The sequence below is a fragment of the Puma concolor genome, chromosome B3 (genome assembly GCF_028749965.1).
Source record: "Puma concolor isolate L17-30 chromosome B3, mPumCon1.1.hap2, whole genome shotgun sequence".
In the NCBI taxonomy this organism is placed as follows: domain Eukaryota; kingdom Metazoa; phylum Chordata; class Mammalia; order Carnivora; family Felidae; genus Puma; species Puma concolor.
Window position 1 is genome coordinate 45,101,537 of NC_141672.1, and position 20,534 is coordinate 45,122,070.

The 20,534-nt window shown below is 41.4% G+C and overlaps 1 protein-coding gene across 1 annotated transcript in view; it reads right to left on the minus strand.

Moving 5' to 3' along the window:
- The window catches only part of PELI2 (pellino E3 ubiquitin protein ligase family member 2), a 197,092-nt gene that overhangs the window by 92,317 nt on the left and 84,241 nt on the right, over nt 1-20,534 (minus strand). The window lies entirely within an intron of this gene.

A 20,534-nucleotide genomic window follows, 5' to 3' on the forward strand; every position in this document is an offset into this window, starting at 1 on the left:
CTCCTGTAGGGCAGGTGTATGCTCCGCCTGAGTACCTGCCCAGACTGGTCACTGGAACACATGTCCCTGTCCCTTCCCGCCCCCAGAACACCTGCAGGGAAGAGAAAGGGTTATGGTGAATGGTTCTGTTCTCCACAGCACCGTCAGACGTTTACTGCATGAGCTCGGCAGCAAAGCTGTCACCTGTAGGACGATGACAGAGCATTTCTAAGTCACAATCCTCTTCCTCCAAAAGCAGATCAATAAGGCAGCATCAAGAAGCTTCAGTGGTCCTCAGAAAGCCTGTCACAGGCCACCCCTTTCACCTCATAGGTTGTGTCTTCCAATTCCCCTGTGGGAGCTCAGATAAACCTGTGTGGGAGGTCAGGGTCACAGACACAGAGGCTCTCCCTCAGGGGCCAGGGGCCCAGCTGGCCAGGGAAGAGAACAGGGGATACCTGAGACCCATGGTGTCTGGGTGAGCTATAGGACTTCAGATCACTGATTTCAATGTTCCACAGAACCACACTTCCCCTCCTGGGGAGAGCCAACCTTGTATGGATTTGTAGGACTACGAGTTTTGGTAGCATGGATTTTTCCTCTTCAAACAAGGGAAAGAAGTGACTTAGCTAGATCTGTGGGGATTAGGGGGATTAACGAGCCTCTTATCAGTATCCCTACCTGGCCTGTGACTTGGAATTCAGTCATGGGGCAACTTCACCAGCTAGAAAGAGTAAATACAAAATAACACATTTAATGCTTTTATAGCAAAATTTCTCTAGAACTTTAATATCGGTCAAATGTCTATCTAATTTACAGTCACTAATCCATCCACCCAAAACCTATTTATTTCTCACTATGTGCCAGGGACTATGTTTAGAGCTAAAGAAACACACATTAATAGAATATGCTCTGCACTCTAACAAGGTTGGAAAACTTGTCTGAAAATATGTACAATACAAAATACGAGGTGCTCTATAAGAGGTGCACACTAAATACTATGTGAGCATTCAACCCAGCCTGTGGACGTCAGGGAGAAGAGGGGACAGTGTGATGGTATACTTCATAGACGATGACAGGCCATAACGATACCATGACATCTCAGCCCAGAGGTCTACCTATCAACCCAAAACAATCTAATCACCTTGTGACCTCATGACAACCTTCTCAACGTCCAGAACCAGTCAGTCAGCAACTAGGCAACCGAGGACATGTACAGTAACAAGCGAGAGTTGCTTCGGGGCTGGAAGCTGCCTTCCCCAGCAGAGGTGATGGGGCAAATGCTCAAAGACCTGAGATTTTTATTTTCTCTTATGTGGCTTCTCAGTTGGTTGTGTTGCAGGATAAAGAATCACAGGTAGGCTAAAAAAGCTTCTGAATGGCTTAGAAATCTTGCATATACAAGATGTTCATAAAGTGTGAACTGCACCCAGAAACTCCTGGTAGTTCCTTAAAAACAAGTAAACGAATGATACCACCAAAAGTTACAATGGTTTATTCCAATGATTTTTAATTATTTAGAGAGATGGACGTTCATTTTTCATTTACATGGAGGGAAAATGCTGAAGAGGTCCAGCCACAGGTCAGACAGTAACAGTGGAGTCAACAGTAATACTTACTGACAATGGGGCTTCAGATTGAAGACGAACCCCAGGTGCTGTCTACCTGGTACCCCAAATCCTGCCATTATTGTGGGCAATTGTGACACACTTAGCAGTCAAATGGATCCTTGGCCATTCAGTTCATTGACATCATTAACTGCAGACTTTCCCCGTATTCATCTACCCTCAAGGCCGTTCTCTAGCCTTCATCATTTCTTTACATCTGGCCATATTAAAATTGAACCAATCTGACTAAACACTCCTATTTTGAGTCTTTCACTTGATAATTCCACAACATGTTTCCGTAATACATCAAGCCCTTCCTATTGGTCTCTAGCTTCCCCTTCCTGTAAAATTTTTATTAAAAAAATACATGTACATTGTCCGAAACTCAAATTATTCTGTGAGGCTTAAAAAGAAACACAGAAGCTCTGCCCCACTCTCCCTTTCTTGATTTCCCCTCCCGGAGAAAACCACTTCAACTCTGGTGGTGGTTTCTTAATTTCTTTTGTAATTTTAAACAGCATACTTTCCAATTTCAGGCATTAACCACTGACTGATCTTTCCTTCTTCCTTCTCCATACCCCTCCCCTCATCAACATCAACACACCCTTTTCATTCTTCCAATAGGGTTTAGCTACAATTTTTGGTTAAAACAATATTTACTGTTGGTATTATTTTTACTATATTAATATTGTTCAGAGCTGAGCCCTGCAGTGAACTATGGTTAAATTTCTTGTTCAACTTGTTATGTTACCTAAAGCTTTGCTTATCCTTTAATTTATTTTGTTTGTGCTGATTATTGATAAACTCCCAGACTATCCCATGGGAGTCTAGAACTCTCTCAACGCAGTCCTATGTAACACTCATTGGATCCAAGTTTTTTCTTGGATATTCTCACTTATAAATCTTCAGTCTTTTGCTCCAATCTGGATGGAATATTCCCTGGGCCTGCTCTACAGTTGCCATCCTGGGGTTCCCTGTATCATTCTGGGAGACTCCTTTGCCTTTCTCTTCTGCTGGAGATTACCTGGATCCCATGCATTCCTCTCCATTTACTCCCTCATTTACCTAGATACAGCACATCCTTTCTTGGCTTCACGAGAAAGGTCCAGGCAGTTAAAGGTTTACATCACTCACATTCACAAACTATCTTGTTGATAGTTTAACAGGAAATAGAACTTTAGGCTGGGAATCATTTTCTTTTTTTTTTTTTTTTTTTTTTAAATTTTTTTTTTTTCAACGTTTTTATTTTTTATTTATGGGACAGACAGAGACAGAGCATGAACAGGGGAGGGGCAGAGAGAGAGGGAGACACAGAATCGGAAACAGGCTCCAGGCTCCGAGCCATCAGCCCAGAGCCTGACGCGGGGCTCGAACTCAACGGACCGTGAGATCGTGACCTGGCTGAAGTCGGACGCTTAACCGACTGCGCCACCCAGGCGCCCCGAGGCTGGGAATCATTTTCATTCACAATTTTGAAGGTATTGCTTCACTGTGTTGCTAATACAAAGACCAGGGTCTCTCTAATTCCTTGACCTTTACAGGGATGATTTCTCTCTCTGGAAGCTATCAGGATTCTTTATCTCTGGTGTTCTGCACTTCACAATGACATGCCTTTAAGTGGCTTTTGTTCTACCACAGTGTTGGGCACTTAGTGTGAATATTCAGTCTGAAGATCCATCATCAATTCTGGGATGTTTTATCTCATTTGATTCCATTATTCCTTTGATAACTCCTCTCCTTCCTGTTTGCTTACTCTTTGTAAGGTTCATACTAATTGGATGTTAGACTTCTTAGACTGATCCTATTTTTTACCTTCTTAATTTACAACACTTGTTTTTTCTGTTCTACATTCTAGGAGATTTATTTCGCAAACCTTTATTTTTATCCTCACTTTTCCACAACATTTTATTTTGCAAAGCTTTGAAACTGTAAGTCCTTTAAAAAACTAGTACAGCTTGGGAGGAATTAAGATGTGGGAGAAGTAGGGGGCCAGGATTTCCCTCACCCCTCAAACACAACTGTATGGAGGTCAGAACACTTGGAACACCCAGGAATTCTTTCTGCAGAAAAATCTCCTAGACTATCCCCACAGGTGAAGGGAGGCAGGTTGGCAGGGCAGAGGTGTGTGTATGCAAATTGGGAGACATAAGACAGAGTGGGCACAGAGGGGAGAGATTTTTTTGTGTTAGGACAAGACAAAAACCTCTCCAGACCATGAACTGGGGAACAAGAAATAAGGAGAGCACCAGTCTCTACTCTGCAAACAGCTTTAGGAACTGAAAATCAGAGTTTTCAAAAGTACCAGACTTTCAAATCCAGACCAAAGCTGCCATGTGTGTGCAGGGGAGGTGAGCCAGTCCGGGCTCAACTGTGATCTCAAGGGCACACTGGGAGACCACAGTCTTCTCCCTTGAGTACTGTGGGAAGAGGGTATATGGCCCCCACCCCCAACAAGGATAAAAGACCCTGCTGGTGCCAGCCATATCAGCAGGGTGGGGTGGTGCTACCCCAGAACCAAGTCTGGCTGTACAGGATCCCTTAAGACATCAGGTTTTGAATCCCAGAAGAGAGCCTGGGAGATGTGGGAGACTGGGGAGCGGGACATGCCAGCCCTCTGGGCTATTCTGTGAGGGCTACCTGAACAGCGTGGTTTGGGACACCCCACCTGGGGAGGAGAGACTGGGGTGTCGCCATTTTTCTCCCCATCACCATCATGGTGGGGTTTCAGGCAACAGCACAGCAGCCCCCAGCGGAGGCAGCGCTGCTTAACATCAAACCCCACAACTCCGTGCCTGGTAACCGCTGATCTACCCAAGCGGGACTGACACTGACCGACCCAGACGGCCTCTCCTCCAGACCAGCACAACCACTGGTCCCAGGCACCAACAGACAACAGTCATGCGGTTTTGTATATTCGTGCGTTTTTCTCTTTTCTTTCCTTCTCTTTTCCCTCTTTTTTCTTTCTACCCTCCTCTTTTTTATTCCTTTGGAATCAGGCTCATAGTTTGACTTCATTTTTGGTCAATTCTTACTATATATATGTATTTTTTTCTTTCTTTCTTTGTTCATGTTTTTACTCTATTCTTTTTACACCTTTTCTATATCTCCTTCTTTATTTTTCTCTTTCTCTGGATCAAACCTTATAGTTTGATTCTCTGTCTGGTCTTTTTTTCTCCACCCCTTTCATTTTTTTTTTTTCTTTGTATGGGATGAGGTTCCCCACCCTTTCCTTTTTTCCAGAGTTACTTCAACAAGCAAACAAAGTACACCTGGTCCAAACACTCCACCACTACAAGCAAGGAGGAGCTTTGTGGAGGACCGAACGATGGGATAGAGCAGCCCGAGATACAACAGAGTATATGCAACACGCTCCAAAAACACTTCCTGAAGTGCCAGGCCTTGGACAATGTATGACCTCTTGTTAATATAGTAGTACTCGCAGGTACAGGACACAGAACAAGTTATTAAAACACGTAAAAGACAGTAACCTAGCTGAAATGATGAAACAGAAAAATTCTCAAAAGAAATTCCAGGAAGAAATGACAGCGAATTGCCCAAGACAGATATAAACAATATATCTGAACAAGAATTTAGAATAACACTCATAAGACTAATAGCTGGACTTGAAAAAAGCATAGAAGACAGCAGAGAATCTATTGTTATAGAGATAAAAGACCTAAGAAATAGTCATGATGAATTAAATGTTGTAAATGAGATGCAAAATAAACTAGATGCAGTGACAATGAGAATGGAGGAAGCAGAAGACAGAACAGGCAAAACAGAAGATAAAATTATGGAAAATTATGAAGCTGAAAAAAAGAGCAAAAGCAAATTACTAGACCACGAGGGGAGAATTAGAAACCTAACTGATTCAATGAAACCAAATAATATCCACATCATGCAAGTTCCAGAAGAAGAAGAGAGAAAGGGGCAGAAGGTTTATTTGAGCAAATTATAGCTGAGAACTTCCCTAATCTGGGGAAGGAAACAGGCATTCAAGTCCAGGAGGCACATAGAACTCCCTTCAAAATCAAGAGAAACAGGTCACCACCACAACACATCATAGTGAAACTGGCAAAATACAAAGATGAGAGAATTCTGAAAGCAGCTAGGTACAAATGGACCTTAACCTACAAGAGTAGACACATAAGGGTAGTAGCAGACCTGTCCACTGAGACTTGGCAGGCCAGAAGGGAGTGGCAGAAAATATTCAGTGTGCTGAATAAGAAAAATATGCAGCCAACAATCCTTTATCCAGCAAGGCTGTCATTCTGAATAGAAGGAGAGATAAAGGCTTTCCCAAACAAACAAAAACTAAAGGAGTTGATCACCACTAAACCAGCCCTACAGAAGATCTCAAGGGGGACTCTGAATGGAAAGCAACAAAGACTACAAAGGAGCATCAGGCACAAAACCTACAGATAACACAATGACACTAAATCCATATCTTTCAATAATCGCTCTGAATGTAAATGGACTAAATGCCCCAGGCAAAAGACATAGGGTATCAGAATGGATTAAAAAAACAAAAACGAAACAAAACCATCTATATGCTGCCTACAAGAGACTCATTTTAGACCAGAGGACACCTGCAGATTGAAAGTGAGGGGATGGAGAACCATCTAGCATACTACTGAATGACAAAACAAAGTCGGAGTAGCCATACTTGTATGAAACAAACTAGATCTTAAAACAAATACTGTAATAAGAGATGAAGAAGGGCGTTATATCATAGTTAAGGGGTCTATCCATCAAGAAAATCTAACAAAAATGTTTATGCCCCCAATGTGAGAGCACTCAAATATACAAATCAATCACAAACATAAATAACTGTATGTATAGATATTAATACCATGATTTTAGGACACTTTAATACACCACTTACAACAATGGACAGAGCATCTGGGCAGAAAATCAATTAGGAGACAATGGCTCTGAATGACATATTGGATCAGATGCACTTAACAGATATATTCAGAACTTTTCATCCAAAAGCAGAATACACATTCTTCTTGAATGCACATGGAACATTCTCCAAAATAGATCATGTACTGGGTCACAAAACAGCCCTCAATAAGTATAAAAGGATTGAGATCATACCATGCACATTTTTAGATCACAACACTATGAAACTTGAAGTCAACCACAAGAAAAAATTTGGAAAGCCCCAAATACATGGAGGTAAAAGAACATACTACTAAAGAATGAATGGGTCAACAAAGAAATTGAAGAAGAAATTAAAAAATATATGGAAGTAAATAAAAATGAAAACATGATAGTCCAAACCCTTTGCGATTCAGCAAAGGCAGTCCTAAGAGGAAAATACATTGTAATCCAAACCTATGTCAAGAAGCAAGAAAAGTCTCAAATACAGAACCTAACCTCACACCTAAAGGAACTAGAAAGGCAGCAGCAAAGAAAGTCCAAAGCCAGCAGAAGAAGAGAAATAATAAAGATTAGAGCAGAAATAAACAATAGAGAATCCAAAAAAACAGTAGAATAGATCAATGAATCTAAGAGCTGGTTTTTTGAAAGAATAAACAAAATTGGTAAGCCCCTAGCCAGACTTCTCAAAAAGATAAGAGAGAGGACCCAAACAGATAAAATCGCAAATGAAAGAGGAGAGATCACAACCAATACTACAGAAATACAAACAATTATTAGAGAATACTATGAAAAATTATATGCCAACAAACTGGACAACCTGCAAGAAATGGACAAATTCCTTGACACTCACACACTACCGAAACTCAAAAGGGAAGAAACAGAAAATTTGAACAGACCCATAACCAGCAAAGAAATTGAATTGGTTATCAAAAATCTCCCAACAAGAGTCCTAAGCCAGATGGCTTCCCAGGGGAATTTCACCAGACATTTGAAGCAGAGTTAATACCTATCCTTCTCAGGCTGTTCCAAAAAATAGAAAGAGAAGGAAAGCTTCCAGACTCATTCTATGAAGCCAACATTACCTTGATTCCCCAAACACACAAAGACCCCACTAAAAAGGAGAATTACAGGCCAATATCCCCGATGAACATGGTTGCAAAAATTCTCAACAAGATACTAGCAAATTGAATTCAACAGTATATTAAAGGAATTATTCACCATGATCAAGTGGGATTCATTTCTGGGCTGCAGGGCTGGTTCAATATTTGCAAATCAATCAATGTGATGGATCACATTAATAAAAGATAAGAACCATATGATCCTGTCAATAGTTGCAGAAAGAACATTTGACAAAATACAGCATCCTTTCTTAATAAAATCCCTCAAGAGAGTTGGGATAGAAGGAACATACCTTAATGTCACAAAAGCCATACACGAAAAGGCCCACAGCTAATATCATCCTCAGTGGGGAAAACCGGAGAGCTTTTTCCCTGAGATCAGAAACACGACAGGGATGTCACCCTCACCACTGTTGTTTAACATAGTGTTGGAAGTCCTAGCCTCAGCAATCAGACAACAAAATGAAATAAAAGGCATCCAAATTGGCAAAGAAGTCAAACTTTCACTCTCTTCAGAGGACATGATAATCTACATGGAAAACCCGAAAGACTCCACCAAAAACCAATGTACAGAAATCGGTTGCATTTCTATACACCAATAATGAAGGAACAGAAAGAGATATCAAGAAATTGATCCCATTTACAATTGCACCAAGAACCCTAAAATACCTAGGAATAAACCTAACCATAGATGTAAAAGATCTGCATGCTGAAAACTATAGAAAGTTTATGGAATAAATTGAAGACGACACAAAGAAATGGAAAAACATTCCATGCTCATGGATCAGAAGAACAAATACTGTCACAATATTGATATTACCCAAAGCAATCTACAAAATCTACAATCTCCATTGGGATTCAATGCAATCCCAATCAAAATAGCACCAACATTCTTCACAGAGCTAGAAGAAACAATCCTAAAATTTGTTTGGAACCACAAAAGACCCTGAATAGCCAAAGAAACATTGAAGAAGAAAACCAAAGCAGGATGCATCACAATCCCAGACATTAGCCTCTACTACAAAGCTGTAATCATCAAGACAGTATGGTATTGGCACAAAAACTGACAGACCAATAGAAATAATGGACCCACAAATATATGGCCAACTAATCTTTGACAAAGCAGGAAATAGTATCCAATGGAAAAAAGATACTCTCATCAGTAAATGGTGCTGGCAGAACTGGACAGCAACATGCAGAAGAATGAACCTGGACCGTTTTCTTACACCATACACAAAATAAATTCAAAATGGATGAAAGACTTAAATGTGAGACAGGAGAAAACAGGAAGCAACCTCTTTGACCTCGGCTGCAGCAACTTCTTACTTGAAATGTCTCTGAAGGCAAGGGAAATAAAAGCAAAAATGAACTACTGGGACCTCATAGAGATAAAGAGAATCTGCACAGCAAAGGAAACAAATCAACAAAACTAAAAGACAACTGATGAAATGGGAGAAGATATTTGCAAGTGACATATCAGATCAAGGGTTAGTATCCAAAATCTATAAAGAACTTACCAAACTCAATACCCAAAAAACAAATAATCCAGTGAAGAAATGGGCAGAAGACATGAATAGACATTTTTCCAAAGAAGACATCCAGATGGCAAACAGACATGTGAAAAGATTCTCAACATCACTCATCATCAGAGAAATACAAATCAAAGCCCATTGAGATACCACATCACACCTATCAGAGGGTCTAAAATTAACAACTCAGGAAACAATAGATGTTGGCAAATATGTGGAGAAAGGGGAACCCTCTTGCACTCCTGGTGGGAATGCAACTGGTGCGGCCACTCTGGAAAATAGTATGGAGGTTCCTCAAAAAATTAAAAATGGAATTACCCTACAACTCAGCAATTGCACTACTAGGAATTTATCCAAAGGACACAGGAGTACTGAACCAAAGGGGCACATGCACCCCCATGTTTATAGCAGCACTATTAACAATAGCCAAATTATGGAAAGAGCCCAAATGTCCATCGACTAATGAATGGATAAAGAAGACGTGGTTTATATATACAACGGAATACTACTTGGCTATGAGAAAGAATGATACCTTGCTATTTGCAACAACATAGATAGAACTGGAGGGTATTATGCTAAGCAAAATTAAGTCAGCCAGAGAAAGACAAATATCATGTGATTCCATTGAGAAAATATCATGAGATTCCAAAAGACAAATATCATGAGATTCCTTCTGTTAAGATGACCATAGCGGAAGGCAAGGAAAAATAAGATACAAACAGAAAGGGAGGCAAACCAGATGAGACTCTTAAATACAGAGAAAATACTGGGAATTGATAGTGGTGGAGAGTTGAGGAGGTGGCGAAGATGGGTGATGGGCACTGAGCAGGGCACTTGTTGGGATGAGCACAGGGTGTTAAGTGGTGAACCATGGAAATCTACTCCTGAAGCCAAGACTACACTGTATGTTAGCTAACTTGACAAGAAATACATTTTTTAAAAAAGAGCAAAACACCAAAAAACTAGTACAATGTTTGAACAAATTTTTAGAAATAGTATAGCAAATAGCTACAGATGAGACCCTTCACCTAGATTTACCAACTGTTAACTTTTTACCACACATGCTCCTTTTTTTTATGTAAATGTATTTTTATCCTGGACAAAACCATTTTAAACGTTACATTTCACTCCTATATACTTTACAGTGCTGTTAAGGACATTCACCCAACCATAACCACAATACCATTATTACACTGTGATACAACACCAAAACTCAACAACTTGCCATTTCTTAAAGGTCGCAATGTAGAATCTGAAATTACATCAATGAGCTTTTCTTACTCCATTAAATCCACTGGTCCAACTTATACTTTTGCTCTTTTGGCTACATACAAGTAACATATGTAACACGAATTAAGGCTGTAACCAGTCATTTGGAACATACTAGTTCACTGAATTATGTAGAACTTCCGTATGTTGACACATTAATATATGCATTTTTTACTTTGAGAGAGAGCACAAGCATGAGCAAGCAGGGAGAAGGGGCAGAAGAAGAGGTGGAGAGTGTGGGTGGGGGGAAGGGAAATGGGGGAGGGGGAGAGAGGGAGAAAGAATCTTAAACAGGCTTCATGCTCAGTATAGAGCCCAATGTGGGGCTCAATCCCATGACCCTGGGACCACGACCTCAGCCAAAATCAAGAGCTGGGCGCTCAAGTGACTGAGCCACCCAGGAGCCCCAACACATTAATATTTACTTTCAAAAACCACCTTATTAATATCACTACCAAACTCATCAGGAAAGTCTAGCCTCGGTGACCAACAAGTTTTCCAAATCCCTGATTTTGGCTTGAAAGTTTGAATTTTAACACAGGCAACAAAACTCCCTGTGGTTTTCCTTTCAAAAATGGGTAGCAAACACCCAAGTCTGAATAACCATGTCAATAGATCATCCTTTTAAAATGCTGCTCGGTTACACTGGCCAGTTCCACGAACAAGTCCGGCCACCCAGTGCTTTCCCAGAGAAACTAGCCTGCTGTGCTAGGCGACAGGTGCTTTAGATGTACTTCTCATTTCCACATGAATAAAAAGATGTGCACTCAGGGCTGGGATGTAATAAGAGTGTTACCACCTCAAGTGAAGTTTCTTTGTAACTTGCAGGTGTTTGTGGCAACGAAGAACAAAATGACCACCGTTTGGAGCGCTCGCTGCCAGGCTTCAGGTTAAGGTGCCAGGAGTTTTACCCCAACACCGAGGGAAAGACAAATGCAACAGTATCCTAACCAGCCTCCCTTTCCCACCTATACCTCGTAGGCACATGGAGCTACTTCTCATTGTTAGAGCAGATTCTGATGCGCCTCAACAGTCAGTTCCTCTGTTCTCCTCACCCAATTATCTTCAGATCTGGGAGGTCATCTCCTCTGGAACGCCATGACTCCCTGAAATGGGGTCAGGTTACCCTGCTCGGCACTTGCACAGCACCTGTTTACCAGGGCACGGGAGCTTTAGTAAGGAGCTTCTGACAATCGGGGCCCCTCTGGCGCCTGCCCCTCATCTTGGCAAGCACTCAAGAGTGATTCTCTTGAAATCTGACTCCTCGACTTTTAAGCTCCCTCCATGAGGCTGACTGATGCAACTTGGTAACAGCACGTTGAATTTAGGCACCAATGCCATGCCTGTCATGTGAGAGGTGTCTGTCTGAACGAAAAAGATGAGAGTTTTACGTTTGCCCTGTGAGTCCCAGTCCTGAATTCTCAACAATCTCAATGTGCCTATCATCTGCATAAGGATCCAGACTCCACCCAGAGAGAAGGCACCATGGCCATCACCCGAGGCAGCAGGGTCCATGCCTGCTCTCTACTAGTAGGTCATGCCAATGTAGGTGTTCTCTCCCCTCTGGTCACACAAGAAAGGCCTCTGCTGCCCTCACTGCCGCCCAGCACTGGAGCCCACTGGGGTGACGGTGTTCCAGGCCCCTTTCCAGCCCTCTGGCTAGCAACTGCACCATGTCTTTCCCCCTCTGGGTTCAGGTGACATTTAAGCTTAGCTGTGCTTTTTCCACACCGTGTGACACCACGTTTTTATGGAAATATAACCTACTGAGGGGAAACTGACTGCCAGAAAATTGGTCCCTTTTTTTAGTGCATCCCAGCAATACCACATTCTACTGGGACTTCTGATTTTCTTACTAAGAACTCCTATTAAATAAACTAAGTTCCTGGAGAACAGTGAGCATATTATCCCCAGTAACTACCATGGTACCTAGAATATAGTAGGTGCTCCAAAAAAAAAATATCTGAAGGGATTAAATGAGATATTATAAAGTTCTTACCACAGTGACTGGGACACAGGACACAGCGGAAGCCGATCTGATTTTGATATAATGACACTGACAACAATGTTAGGGTTTACACAGAGATTCAGTAATTTTTTGCTCTACTGGCCTCGTTGACAATGTGCAAAGTGTTATTTGTTAGGACCCAGTGATCTTAGCATGTGTCCAAGGGCAGTGAGAAATGACACAGTTAATGAATCTTAAAACCCTCTGTTCGTTCTGCTCTTGGGTGGTAAATTTTTGTCATTCATTTCCACTGTCTTCCCAGGATTTCATGTAGACTCACAGCTAAAAAGCCACGTAGTCACTGAAATCCATGGGCCCTCATTTGATTACTTGTGCTGCACATTTTGATTAGGCACAGCCAACGTGTTTCCAGGCAGGGCAAGTTATCCCCACAGAATGCACAGCGAACCCCTCAGAAGACAGTACTGACCAGTTTAATAAAAGGGGTGGCAGTGATCCTGGAGTTTCAGAAACCACTTGACAGAGTTCCATATCAAAGGTTAACAGCCAGTGTAGGACAGCCATAAACTGAGAGGGAAATTGGGATTAGACTGAGAAAAGACTGAACAACAGGAAACAAAGAAAATGTTCGAGGAGGACCGGGAAGTCTTACATGCCGTCTGAGCTGGTGATGAATTCCAGGATTTTTAGGTTACTCTAAAACATCTGAAGGGAAAGCACTCTGGGTACTTGAGGCTCGCAGACCCATTAGAAAAAGAGACCGTAATGAAACACTGGAAAGAGAACTAGCACATCCAGCCTGGCACGTGAAAAGAGTCATTCCCTGAACTCTGAAATGGTAACTTGCTAGAGCACTTGGAATGAGAGCTGGAAGGAAACTCTTAAAAGGTCAACCTATGAAGTTCAGCAAAGAAGAATGTTTGTAAGAGGAGGACAAACAGAAGACTGTTTTGTCAACTAAGGATTACTTTGAAAAAATTCTTCCTTGAGAGGGAAATGGAAAGGTGATATGCAAACCACCATTCTGACACAACTTTTGTTTTTCCCCAATTAGCCCTGGTAATAAGGCAGAACTAAGCCGTTTCGGTCAAGTAAAGGGAAGTAATGTGAGGTACTGACCCTGTAATCTGATGATGAGAAAGTTTCTGAAGTTACCATTTGTTCTAATTAGGTCACCTTCCTACTGTAAATACCCCAGTAAATGAGGTGTGTCATTTCACTACTCAACCTTTGCAAAGGAGAGGAAACTTCTGAATAGCAGCCACGCTTCCTGCTGGGCAGCGTTTGCTTGCAAACTAGCTGCTCCTTGGTAGGTTATCTGTGGGCTTTTCATGCATCAAAATGATGGTTACTGGTTGGTCCGGAGGAAAAAAAAAATTCCAATTCTCCAATTACCCTCTTCAACACTCATGATACTTAGAATAGCTTTTTATTTCAACTGCACTGACTTAACCGCTCCCCAGGCTGTTTCCCTTACTTCCTAACCCCAAGATGCAGCTCCCAGCCGGCCTCCTCCCCTGGCAGAGGGGCTCCAGCATCTCCTCGGGACTAGTGCTGTGCCGGCCAAAAGCACCCACCACATCTGGTCTCCGCGTGAATACCATGTGGAGGTCTAACCCTGGACTTACGTCCATAAACCACCGAATGCTTTTCCGTTTTAAATATGTTTTAATTTTCCATCCAGTCGTCCCCTTTACCTTCACTTTCCAGCGTCCCTCGTGCTTCAGGTTGTGATGGAGGAGGAGTTTACCCTTGCTCAGCCCACACCTCCTGCCTTCTCTAGGATCTTGCCCAGTTACCCACCCTGTATTTTCAATCTCCCCTTCCGTGTCCTGTTTAACCATGCTCAGGACTCTTCTATGTTAAAAAATATATATAACTCCACTCCCTCATCACACTCTCACCTCCTATTCAAATCACATGAGTTTCCTGATGCATAGAGCAGCATGAACTCTTGTCGTATACTGTATTTAATGTACCTGGTAATAAGGCAGCAGAGGAAAGGGTCTATATCTGCAGGCAGGCTGACCTAGAATGAAGCAAAGCATTCCTAAGCTTACTCTTGGATGGAAAAGCAAAGGACTGTCCATAGGTGCTTTGAAGTGACAAAAAATACACTAGTGCCAGTTGTGGGCACCTTCCAACGTTCTGAAAAATCACTGATTTCTGCCAAACACCTTGGCCTGAGACCAAGCATCCGAGCATGGGAGACGATCACCCACAATCCCACAGCGAATGAGAGAGGAGACAGAGAATGGGGGGGGGGGGAACCACGGACTCAGTTGTGATCACGTGACGTTCAGCATACATATTACTCATATTGCAAGACATTGCTCGTTTATCAACTTAAAATTTAGTAGAAATGTTTGCTTGTCTTGTGCAACACTTGCAGAACATGTTACTTGCAATCCGAGGTTTTACTGTAATTAGGCAGCCGGATTTCTGGTGAAACATTCCTAACCACATCTCAGGAAACCACAGTGCAATGGAGGGAGCCACCCACTAAAACAGTGGAGAGAGGTTTATCAGTGGCTCAGAAGCATCACTTCATAACTGACATGGAGGAGAGCCTAGGAGAACTACATGGTCTCAGGTGGCATCTGATCATACTATTCGACCAGATTATACAAGGAGAGGTATTTTTCTCAAATAGCATTTGTATGGTAGGCCCTTAACCAGTGTTGGTTGAATGCATGCACAATACACCGTAGAGACGAACGCAAACTTAAAAAGCAGAATGGCACTGCTGTACTTGAAATCCCTAGCCCACTCCTGGATAACTGGCACCACTGGATGCACTGGCATCCAAGACTTCGGTATGAAAGACTATCTCACGTTAAGTAGAAGGCACCTTGCAAACCTACTTAAAGAAAAATGACAGTATCTGTCACAGGTTTTAGCTTCTCTTTCTCCATATTGTTTCCATTTCTCCTAAGGAACACTCTCACAGAAAGCACACCAGCAAATCCAGAATCATCCTTTGAAAGAATGAATTGTGAAGAGCTGCAGGGCAACAGGAAAAATTTCCAGTTTCCTTTTCTGGCTTCCTCACTGAGGCTCACTCAGAGAGCACATCACTTATTTGGAGTCCCAAGCAGGAAGTAGGTTCTATACCTCCAAATTTGCAGGCCAGTGCTCTGCCCTGGGTTTACACTTACAGACTGAATCTTAATGTTCTTTTATTTGGTGTTTTAGGTCAAGATCAGATGTATTTTAATAAAGAGGACTGTGTACGTCTTTTTGATGTTGAAAAGGCTGTGAAATGCAGCCATACTTGTGAAATCCCCAGGCAGTTTCATTTAATAATGATCACTAATAGCCCCTGGACCAGGCAAAAATCTGTGAGCCAAACAATCAGCATGTTTGAAATGCAAACGTAAGATAATTAATGAAAATGCCGGCAGGTCTTCTGCTAAAGCCCGCTACAATATTAAAAATTAATCTAACAGGAATTTTCATACAGGGAGACCTGAGTTACAAACTCAATCACACTTTTTCAAGAATCATCTTTGTAAGTGAACAGTACAGTTCAGGCAATTATCAACATCCTGAAAGTCTAATATCCAAGATTTCAACACATAGGATTGTATTTATGGTTTAGTGTTGATTATATTGATTATTTCCTAATCTTTTAATGAGATTTCTTTCTTTCTTAGTCATAATTTCTAGTTCTGGATGGTACCTTATGTGGAAAAAAAAACCCCAAAAAACAAAAAACCACCCAGGTACCCCATAAACCCACCTCATTTTAAATGGAATCAGGAAGCCAGAAGGGGAAGCTCTTACACCCTACCATTGGTCATCAAGTACAGACCCAACAAGAATAGAAGAACCTTACAATTCTTGCAAGTGGGTAACTACTACCCTAAACAGGAGGAAGGTTTTCTCCTTGTCCAGCAATAGTCCTGCCAATGAGAGGCTGTCACAACTCAGCCAATGAGAAGCCATTACACTCTAAACTCCCAGTTTACTCCAAAGGACATTTTGTTTGTAAGAGCCCCTCGCCCCCACCCCCTTCCTCTGTAAAAGCTTATCTTTTGTTCTCCAGACTTGCTTATGGTTTTGCAATAGTGTGCATGTCCTGAATTACAATTCTCTATTCCCAGAATGAAACCATTTTCTCTGGTAAAATAACTGACAATGTTTAAGGTTAACACCTACATGTAAAAATACAGTGTGTGGTCATTATGAAAGCAGGCTTGGCCATCAGACCAGGTTTGAGTCTACTTCTCACCATCTGTGTGATCTTGGGGAGGTTCCTTAATTACTCTATGCCTCAGATACCTCATCTGAAAGATGGAGATGATAAAAGACCTATGTTGTGAAACTTAGAAGGGAAACAAGAAAATCTAGGAAAAGCTCTTAATATGTGGCAGCACTCTATATTTGAGCTCCAATTATTATTATGGCAGGATGGTATGGTAGCCGCAAGGAAAAGTAGCCGGAAGTACATTTTGTTGCCTATAAGGAAGAAAAACAACACATATTTGGAAAATGAATTGTGAAGTAGATTATGAAGGAAATAAACATTTATATAGAGGCCTTGAATTCTGGTTTTAAACCATTCCTCCCGATTTTGTACAAACTCTTCATTAATCACTTAAGCTGCCGACTGGCAGGAGACCCAAGCTTGATTCAGAGCTGTGTCTACCACGTGAATACTCCAAGGGCCGCCACACGTGTAACGCAGGTTTTTGCAGTGCAAGTAAACTGTGAGTACACGCAGTCAACACCAAGCAAGAGAAGATTTATCAGGCACCACCTGTGTGCATGGCACAACCATAAACAGAACCTGTAGCACAGAATCAAATCCCTGGATCCCAAGAAGCTGAGTGCAAATCATAAATACTGGAGAAAGAGCTGAGAAATTGGCTTATCACATATGTTCACATATTTTAATTTACCAAAACAACTTTTAACTCTCGATGCAACCAGTAGGGTTTGTGTCTAATCAGAATAAATATGTCAAACTGGCCATTAAACTCAATTACAATGAGGATTTCACGCAGACTTGCCAGTTATCAACCTTGGTTCATTGCTAGCCACACCCGGAGAAATCAACAGGAGGAACCAGAAGCCCTGTGTAGATTTAATCAGCACATTTAGAATATTCTATTTTTATATTCCTGATAATAAGGAATGGTTTCCAATCACATTTAGGAATCTACCATCTGTGATTATTGGACACTTCCCTCCTCACAGCTCCTAATTCTTCACTGGATTCCACCCCAGTAGCAACATAGGAAGAGAAGAAATGACCCAGACTAATCCTGCTCTTGTCTAAACACAAAGATGGAACAGAAGTAAATGGCTTCTATTAGAGCCCAAGCGGAACGGAGACATTCAGTTTCCAAACACGAGTATGTGGAGAGACTCAGGACGGTCACTAAAGAGGACTCGAAAACATCATGTGATCCCCCTCCCGAGAAAAGTCTTGAGCAGCAAGACAAACTCTGGCTCACACGTGACAGTAACAGAACTGCTGTTGTTTACAGAATTACTGTAAGGAGAGAGGCAAACTAAAATTAATGAAATTTAAGAGGGTAACAGTGGAAAATAAGGCAAAATCTGGCTTTTTGAAAGTAGGAGTAAAATAAAATACATCTAAACAAAAGAGGAGAAACAAAAATATATGATTATAGGAGTAAAAAAAGGGGGACATAATCATAGATATGAATGATTATGGGAAGAGTCAACTGTACAACTTTCACTCCCAAATTAATCTACAAATTACATGCAATTCCTAACAAAACTCTAACATGCCTTTCGATAGGACCTGGCAATCTAATCCATAGAATTCACGTGGAAGAGAAGAGAACCCAGAATAATGAAGACACTTCTGAAGAACAATGTGGGTGGGGCTTACCTTACCAAACATTAGGATTTACTGTGAAGGTGTAGTCATTAAAATAGTGTGGTGTTGGTCAAGGGATAAACAGACCGATGGAAGAGAATACAGAGCTACAGATCTGGGTCCACATATTTACGTAGGAAGTTAGTATTTGACTGGAAACCAGGTAAAGTGCAGAGAAAATTGGTTCTTGATGACAAAAACAACAATTCTAGATCTTCGCTTAGCTTACAACCTACACAAAATCAACTCTGGTTTAAAGTCCTAACCATGAAAAGCAAAACTTTATTTAAAACATATTAAAAGATAATATCAGAAATCAAAACTACAATGAGATATCACTTCACACCTGTCAGAATGGCTAAAATCAACAACACAAGAAACAATGGGTGTTGACAAGGGTGTGGAGAAAGAGTAGCCCTCTTACACTGTTGGTGGGAATGCAAACCGGTACAGGCACTCTGGAAAACAGTATGGAGGTTCCTCAAACAGTTAAAAATAGGATGAATATACAATCAAGTAATTCCACTACTGGGTATTTACCAAAAACACGGATTTGAAGGGATATATGCACCCCAGTGTTTATAAGAGCATTATCTACAACAGCCAAATTATGTACAACACCCAAATGTCCACTGCTGATGAATAAAGGAGATACTGTGGTGTGATATATATCTATATATAGATGTATAGAGATATACAATGGAATATTAATCTGCCATAAAAAAGAGAATGAAATCTTGCCATTTGCAACAATGTGGATGGAGCTACAGAGTATTATGTGAAGCAAAATAAGCCAGAAAAGACAAATGCCATATAATTTCACTCATATGTGAAATTTAAGGAACAAATTATCATAGGGGAATAAATAGAGATAAACCAAGAAACAGACTCTTAACTATAGAGAACTGACGGTGGGGGCGGGTGTGAGGGAATGGGTGAAATAGGTGATGGGGATTAAGGAAGGCACTTGTGATGAGCACTGGGCATTGTATGTAAGTGGTGAATACTAAATTGTACACCTGAAACTAAATTACACTGCGTGGTAACTGGAATTCAAATAAACACTTAAAAAAGCATAATATCAGAAACAATGTCTATGACACTATCATAGGAAAAGATTGTTTAAATAAGGGACACAAAAGCACAGGCTATAAGGGGGAAGAGGAGAAGAAACAGATTTGCCTGACTACATTAAAATCTAAAACCTCTCAACTTGCACATCCAGCATGATGGAGTAGGAAGGTCAGTGAAGTCCTCTCCCCAAATAAGTCTGGTAACATCAAGTATTTGTAAGAACATGGAGAAATAAAAACTCTTACTGGTAGGAGTATAAAATGCTACAAACATCTTGGAGAACAATTTAGCAATAGTGAGGAACTTCTGTCTTACCAAGCAACTCTATTCCAGGTGGTAGGTCTGGAAAAACTACACGTGTCCCTGAAGGACCCTAACCCTGCTCTACCCCATACTGAAAGCGTGTGTCTACACTGCAAGAGGCAAAGAGATCTGAAGAACAGAACAGAGAGACAAAGAGGGCTCCTAGGATTGTATGGAAATTCAATATACGGCAACAGTGGCACGTCAAGTCAGTGAACAAAGGATGGTCTACTTAATAAAGGGTTGGGGCACAACTGCTTCTCCTGAAAATAATGCAGGTGGACCCCTCACCTCACAGCATACATATGACCTCATCACATCCTTCCACCACAGTTCTTGGATGTCACCAGTTATCCATCAGTATCCTTTTCATCAAACTGAAATTTCATCAATCACTTTTATCACTCCCATAAACACCATTCCCTTGGTCCTGTTTGTCAGACTCTAACCCAATTTTCTTCTTTCTTCTTTCTCCATAGCTGCAGCAAAACATTTACAACAGAAAAACAGACTAGTGTCCCTTTAAATCAGTCTCAACTCTCAAGGAGGGATTTCAACACCATCCTAGCTATTCTGAGTTAACTTTCTTCCCTGCTCTACTACCTCCTACCTCCTTCACATACTCTCCTTACTTCCCAATTCCCTTTTCTAGGAGAACAAAATCCATTACATGGGAGCTCCTCATTCCCCCAACAGACACACCTACCCAAGGACCTGTTTCTCCTATTTTACACCTTCTTTCTCCTCATCCTCAGTCTTCCCACACTACTGGATCATCTCCATCAGAATCTGAACGTGCCTTCCTATCATCCATCGTTAAAAACTAAGAGTGAAATACCCCTGAGCTCCAAATCCTCACCTCCTCCTCCCCTGGTTTTGCTGTTCCCTGTCGCTGCACATCCAGAGGTTGGCACAGGTGCGTTCTCCCCGTCTTCAGCTCCACTC